This window comes from Anolis carolinensis, chromosome 3 (genome assembly GCF_035594765.1).
Source record: "Anolis carolinensis isolate JA03-04 chromosome 3, rAnoCar3.1.pri, whole genome shotgun sequence".
In the NCBI taxonomy this organism is placed as follows: Eukaryota; Metazoa; Chordata; class Lepidosauria; order Squamata; family Dactyloidae; genus Anolis; species Anolis carolinensis.
Window position 1 is genome coordinate 275129839 of NC_085843.1, and position 7102 is coordinate 275136940.

Sequence of the window (7102 nt, forward strand, 5' to 3'; positions counted from 1 at the left end):
CCAAGTACATTTTAGCAGAGCTGATATTTATCAAAAGTCATTTGCCCCCAAGCAGATGCTCTCTTTCTTTGTGCTCCTGTCACAAATGACTAAGATATATGACAGACAATTACAGCATCTGTAGTTAGCAGACTTATAATCAACACCATTATTTAACGATTGGTGCAATAAACTGACTCCTGTTACTGTTTATCAGATATCAGTCAGTTCTGGCTATTTTCTACACTTCCCTATCTCCCCCACCTCACTTCACAGTATGGCCACTGCCTTTTAATGGGTAGTCTGAAACAAGTGCCATTTTCACATATTTTACAGACTGCGGAAGCAAAGAAAGAAGCAACCAATTATATGTATATGTTGTGGCCTCTCATTTGAGAATCTCCCTCTCTCTCTGTGTAACTATCTTTGTGCAGTCTCTTTAAACCTCTTGGGTGGGGGATAAAAAAAATAGCAGCTTTTACTATTGGAGATAAGAGCTTTTCTATTTAGTCTTCGATGTGGAGAGGAAAAATGTCTCCTGTTTAAATATTCATGTAAAGAGTGAATAAAATGTTGATATACTGGATTAGTCACAGTCTCTGGCAACATGACTTCGGTTTGCTCATGAGGATGAAGCGGGGGAAATCATTCATTCGTTTAGGGTCTCCTCCCAAATGTGCTAGGTGAATGGCAGAATGATGATAAAGTTCTTTTTTTAATTAAAGGGAAAGGACTTTTTCTCTTATGAGTTCACCCCACAAAAAGGATATGGAAAACTTTTTCTTTTAAATCATTTATTGCTGAAATATTTCTTGGAGGCATCTAAGGCAATTTCTAAATGAAAGGCAGTCAAAAGTATATGAATTCATGCTTCAGAAAACAAACATCTCAATTTACAGTCATGGGTTCTCCTGTGACGGCTTCAATGGTTGATAGTCTGCGTAGTATAAGTTCTTATTGGACTACATGGGCCAAGATTGCCTATTCATAATAGGAGTTTGTGTTTTTGCATTTCTATTTAGATCAGATAAGTAAGGATATATTGGAATAATTTTAAATAGAGTAGTCACATGGCTGATACATTTGTATAAATGCATTCAAACATTAGGTAAACAGACAACTTGTAACTTTTGACTTTAGCATGACAGGTGCACCTGCTATAAAACTCTGGTCTGAATGTTGCCTCAGGGAAGCAAATTGTGAACCAGAATGCTACAGTTCAGTTTCTACTAGGCAGAGCTAAATTTGGGACAGAAATCAGATAATACTCTCCTAATATAACTGTTGAAAAATTAGGGATTGCTCTTAAAAAATAAATGTGCTACAACATTTGTTTGTCCTGATGGATATCCTGTAACCCAAGGTTACTATAATATGGAGAAATAGAATGGTTTCAGGTTGGCAAGGAGTATGACAATACTGCATTTTATCATTCACTTTCTTATTATGATCTCATAATAAAGAAGGCAAGATTCAGTTCAGAGGAAGGCAAGATTCAGTTCAGAGGAAGAAGGCATGGAAACTGAAAGAAGGAAAACGAACAATGTATTATATGCAGGTGATACTAGCAGAAAATAACAACACCTTGAAATTAATGTTGAGGAAAATCAACAGTCAGATGTGTTCACATAGGCTTTCCCAATAGTGTGAGCCAACTATGTATATTGGCTTTATTAATTTCTGTATGTTTGATCTTTAGTCTGTAATTTGTATTATTACAATTTTCATGTTCTACACTACTGTACCTTATCATCATTGTGGTGTTTAGCAGCCTATGAATGTGTATAAGTACTGTAAAACAAAACTCTGGTCATACCTCTGACAGCAGAGGGGTTTAGAGAGAATTATCTTGATACTTGAGAAAACTCATATGGGGAAATTCATATGATGAGGTCATTAGTCCAACCTAGATCTTAGACCAACTTCTTCTTCTTCTTCTTCTTCTTCTTCTTCTTCTTCTTCTTCTTCTTCTTCTTATTATTATTATTATTATTATTATATTTATTCCCCGCTTCATCTCCCCCAAAGGGTTTTATTCTTCATAGACCAAGATGAGACTCTCATGTGGCAGGGCATTCTGTCTCAGGCATCAACCTGCTGAATATTTCACAACAAAGATATCATCCATTCACTGAATCATGCAGCTGGGATTTCTTGCATCCGCTATAGTCATACCATGTGCTCGGTTGAGACTCCATCTTCTCCAACACTCGTTTTTAGTGCACTTCCATCTCAGAGGAGACAATCCCTGGCAGTTGCTTCACATTCCACAATCTTATTCATTGCTCCCTTCTGTGGTGACTCTACCCCTCAACCTATTCAGAGGAAGCCCATTCCAGCCATTATAACCCACTGTTCGGCAGACATCAAATGCTTCTCTAATGCATTGGGAGGCTTACTGCTCTAGCCTAATGGCATATGGTCCAGCAATTAACATTGTCTCCACATCAATGTTGTCAAGGTGTTAGCAGTTACCAACTCTGTTTCAGCATTCAAAGGGAAGTGTGATCCAGGTAGCTGCACACAACATGCCCCTAATTGTTTGCATAAACTCGGAGGAATGAGATCTCACTCACTAAATACTCTGGCAATGGATCTTCAGAACTGGTGCATGCATTGCCATGTGCTTCTCCTAGCATTTCATGCCTTGGGCTCAGACAAGGTACTGGCGGATTTAAGCAGAACTTTCGAATGAGTATACTCTCTTCCTATTAGCTTTCGTTCAACAATGGGGAAACCCTTGATCATTGTGTTCATTTCCAGGATGCAGGAAATGCACCCACTATTGCAGCAGAGCAGACATGGCTGATGATGTTATTGTAATAGTAGATGTATTCATTTTTTCTATCTATTCCTCTTAATATCACTTGCAGCTAGGAGTCTATTCAAAAAATCGGGAAAATGCAGTGGCTTGTGTTCTCATGGCACCCTGGTTGTCAATGTTTCTTTCATACCACATATATGGATCTGTCACCAAAGGAAGATCAGGAGTTGTTAGAAGAATGTTTACAGTTATTCCTACGAGTTTCTCAAAAGCACTCTACTCAGTACTTATGCAGGACTAAATAGAGCATATTTTTACTTTCACTCAGGATAAAGAATTTTCTCCCTTGCCACCTGAGGAGCAGATAAAGTTAACCTTCCTTCTACACCTGAAAGATAAAAGACCCAATTTCATCTCTGAAAGTTCTTTTAGCCACCATAGTAGCCTAACTGGCATCAACTCATATAACAGTCCTCCAGTTCAAGAGTGATGTGGTTAAGCGCTTACTTCGAGGCCTTTCGCACTTACATCCTCCTTTGAGAGATTGCATAATGCCTTGGTTGCTGCCTAGTGTAATCAAAACTGTCCTCTAGACCGTGCATGGTCATAGCAGACATCTATCTGGTAACTTTCAAAACAGTGTGTCTGGTGGCAATTATATTTGCGTGGAGAATTACTGTGGTCTGCAGCTGGAGAGCTGACCACCCATATCTTATTTTTTATAAGAATAAATTAGTCCTTCATGTGAATCTTTTTCTCCCTAAAATTGCTTCGTCATTCCACTTTAATTAGAATATTGTCATACCAGTTTTTTAAACCCAAAAGCTAGATTGATAACTATAGCACATGCTACACTATTTGAATGTAAGGAGACCACTAGACTACTACATTTACTGAACCGCCTATATGAGAAAGTTACCCAAGATTTTCCTCTGCTATGGTGACAGGGATGTAGTCCCCTTCTCCTTGCAAAGACTCTCAAAGTAGGTGACTTTGTTGATGAGCTCACTAAGAGGCCCCATTCTCTACATTTGTGGTCTCACTCAACATGAGCCATGGCTACTTCTTCTGACAGCTCTACAAGGTGGCTATTTGGTCAAAACCTTGTGCTTTTGTCATGCATTATTGTCTAGACAATAATTTCTGGTGAAAAGAGAGCTCTCAGGATGAGATAATTGTGCTACTTAAAAACCTTAAAACTAACAATCCTTAAGAAACAGGACTTTGGAAAATAAACTGCATGAAGGGTTAAAAGTGCTGTTTCCAAAGTTGTTATTCCCTAGTCAAAACAGAACTGTTTCAAGAGGGAAGATTTGATCTTGTTTACCAAATTTACTTATCAAATTGATTAGTAACTTCTGCTACCAGCTGAAATGCTCCTCTGGTCTATTGGAAAAGACATATGAAAGTGACACCTGGTGTTTGATTGGATTACTACAATTTATTAGGATTATTGGAAAGGGTACACTAAAGAGACCCCTGGTGTTTGACTGGATTGCTGTAGCCTAAAATGAGTTGGAGACAAACAATACATATCATCAGGGGCTGCTGTGATTTTGTATGCTTTTAATGATGTTTAATACTATTTTAATACTTATATATTTGTATATTTTAAGTTGTTTTCCAATGCTTTTAGTTGTGAGCCGCTTTGAGTCGCCATATGGAGAGAAAAAGCGGGATATAAATAAACATAATAATAATGATGATGATGATGATGATGATGATGATGATGATGTTCGACTTGTGATTTTGTGAAACGAAATCCAGCATATCTATCTTGTTTGCTGTGTCATACAATAAAATAATACCCTTATTGATTTTCTGAAAATTCCCTGTGAAGTGCTCAGTGGAGATATGGATAAGACTTTTAAGCACCAGTCTGAACCATAGCTTTGCATCAGAGGCAGAAGACCTTTAAGGACTCCAGAGAGATGACTGCAACCAGCAAAATCTCATTTTGTAATGTATTATTTTAAGCTATTTTAAAATAGTCCTGGGTGGAGTTACCCGTTTATTCATCATGTTTTCAATAAACTCATTTGGTTATGTTTTCACCTTGCCTAAAGTGCCTCTGTATGTTAAGGGTCTTGATCTTAACAGAAGCTACTATATACAGATAGCCCCTGAGTAAAGCCAGACACTTCAGTTTTCCCAAAGGCTCAGGCGTGCCATCACAAATTAGTTCTGTTTAACATAAGACAGACATTCAGCTGGAGGCTTAATGAAGCATTATTGCATGATGAGAAAGTGTCTGTGAAAAGAATGACTTAGCTAAAACAATTTTTGAAGAAAAATTAAATAAAGGAATTGATGCTAGCAAAGCCTTCACAAGAGAGTTTTTATGCAATAAAATGGAAATATGTGGTGGCCATGTAAAAGGGCCCAGAAATACTGGGCACAAATACATATGATTTTAGAAGAAATTGTTATACTTAAAATTGAAATTAAACCTCAACTCGTATCTGCTTGTGATGTTACATGATCAATAGAAAATGTGGAAGGTTATTGCTATACATGACTACGGCAGCAAGAATTATCTGTACTCAAAGATAGAAAAACTCAGTGATTCCAACACAAGACAATTTGCTCAACTTACTATGTTAATCAAGGAGAGATTGGGGCCCATTCATTGTGTTCCTCTCGCAAAGATGAGGCCAGACCTCCAATACTGTTTTTTTTTTTTTTTGGACTTGAAGAGTCTTATTATGTAGAGAAAGGATGTATCAGTGATTTATTTAATAGGTGTAGAATATTGAGAGACTATAGCCATCAGACAGAGAATGTATAGCCCTTAACTTAGATAATGTAGATTGTATGTAGTTAATGCTTTCTGATGCTTCGAATGTAGTAGTAATGTTTTTGTTTATTCTAGAAAAAGTATTTTAACTTTATTTTTGTTAGTTTGTGCGTTTATATGTAAGTTTTGTATTAATTCATTTAAATAAAGTATTTTTAAAAGAAAAACTTTATATATGTAAAAAAAGCACCTACAATTCTAAGACACACCATTTTTTTTTAGAGATGTTTATATGTTGGGGTGTATCTTAGAATCCAAGAACTGCAGTAATATGTGGTATGAACATCCACTCTTTCTGTATACTGGGTCCTTAGAACCAAACTCCTATGGATCGGGTGGATCCAATATACAGTGCTCCCTCACTACTTCACAGTTTACTTTTCATGGGTTCACTGTTTCGCAGTATTTCAATAAACTAAAAGAATATTATAAATCATTAAAAAATTACAATTTACAGCCTAAGGAAGGGAGGAAGGAGAAGCCAAAGGGACAGAAAAGGAGCCCAAGTGGCAACAGGAGGAGAAGGAGGCGATTTATCAACACACGATTGGTTGATAAAGATTTAGAATAGTGTATAACTACTAAAATAATGTATAAATATTAAAATAAATATAGTGTCCCTACTTCGTGGGGACATAAACCCCGTAATAAGTGAGGGAACACTTCCTTTGGCTATGCCTCTGGATACACTGCTCAAATAAATAGTTGAAACTAATTGTTGCAGTACGTCATGCATTGTCATGGGTGATTATACTTTCATCAGGATCCTTGTAGATAATGGAGTGTAGATCTTTTGCATAGGAAGGATAGCCTAAAAAATAGACACTTTATTGTTTTCAGAGTAATCCAAAATGTAACGGAATGAGCTTTTATCAGATCAAATATGTTAACTTTCAATTGCCATAATGAGAAGTGTGAAATCTATTTCCTTTAAGTATGTCAGATTTTTTTTTTTTAAAAAAAAATTGGGTACTTATTTACTGTGCTAAACATTTTTCCAATTAATTGTATATGTACAATATAGAGATCTAGCTCCCTCTAGTGTATTAAAAACAAAAAGGTTAATCTAGCATTTAATCCATTGATAACAATGATTTCTGTATATATTGAAAAAAATTCTTCTCATAAGAGCAGTATATATTTGGATGTTGGTTTAAAAAATTTTTTTAGAACAATTGCAGCTTTTGAAAAATACATCAACAGATGTAAGCAAATACTGATTTTAAATAAAACCACTCTTGACATGAATATATATGTAAAAGTGTATTGTGTCATTATCACAATTTTAAAAAGGCTTCATAGACTGATATCTCAATTTGAAAACATAAGAATTGCACTGAAGGGTGAAAGATATAGTCCAGCAGTCAGGTTCCAATAGAAGCCAGCTAGCTGCTATTGGGGAGTCATCCTTGAATCTATTCATTTCTTTCATTGCACAAAAATAAAAATAACTGTTCAGCTCCCAAAAGTTAAACACACTACCCATTATGCCTAGTGCCTATTGGGATTGATAAGGCAGGGTGGCCAATGGGAAATACGCCAAAGGAAAAGCTAAAGATGTC

At 36.2% G+C, this 7102-nt stretch overlaps 1 long non-coding RNA gene across 7 annotated transcripts in view; it reads left to right on the forward strand.

Annotated features, from left to right (window-relative positions):
* Positions 1-7102, forward strand: part of sox2 (SRY-box transcription factor 2) — a 533219-nt gene that overhangs the window by 108990 nt on the left and 417127 nt on the right. The window lies entirely within an intron of this gene.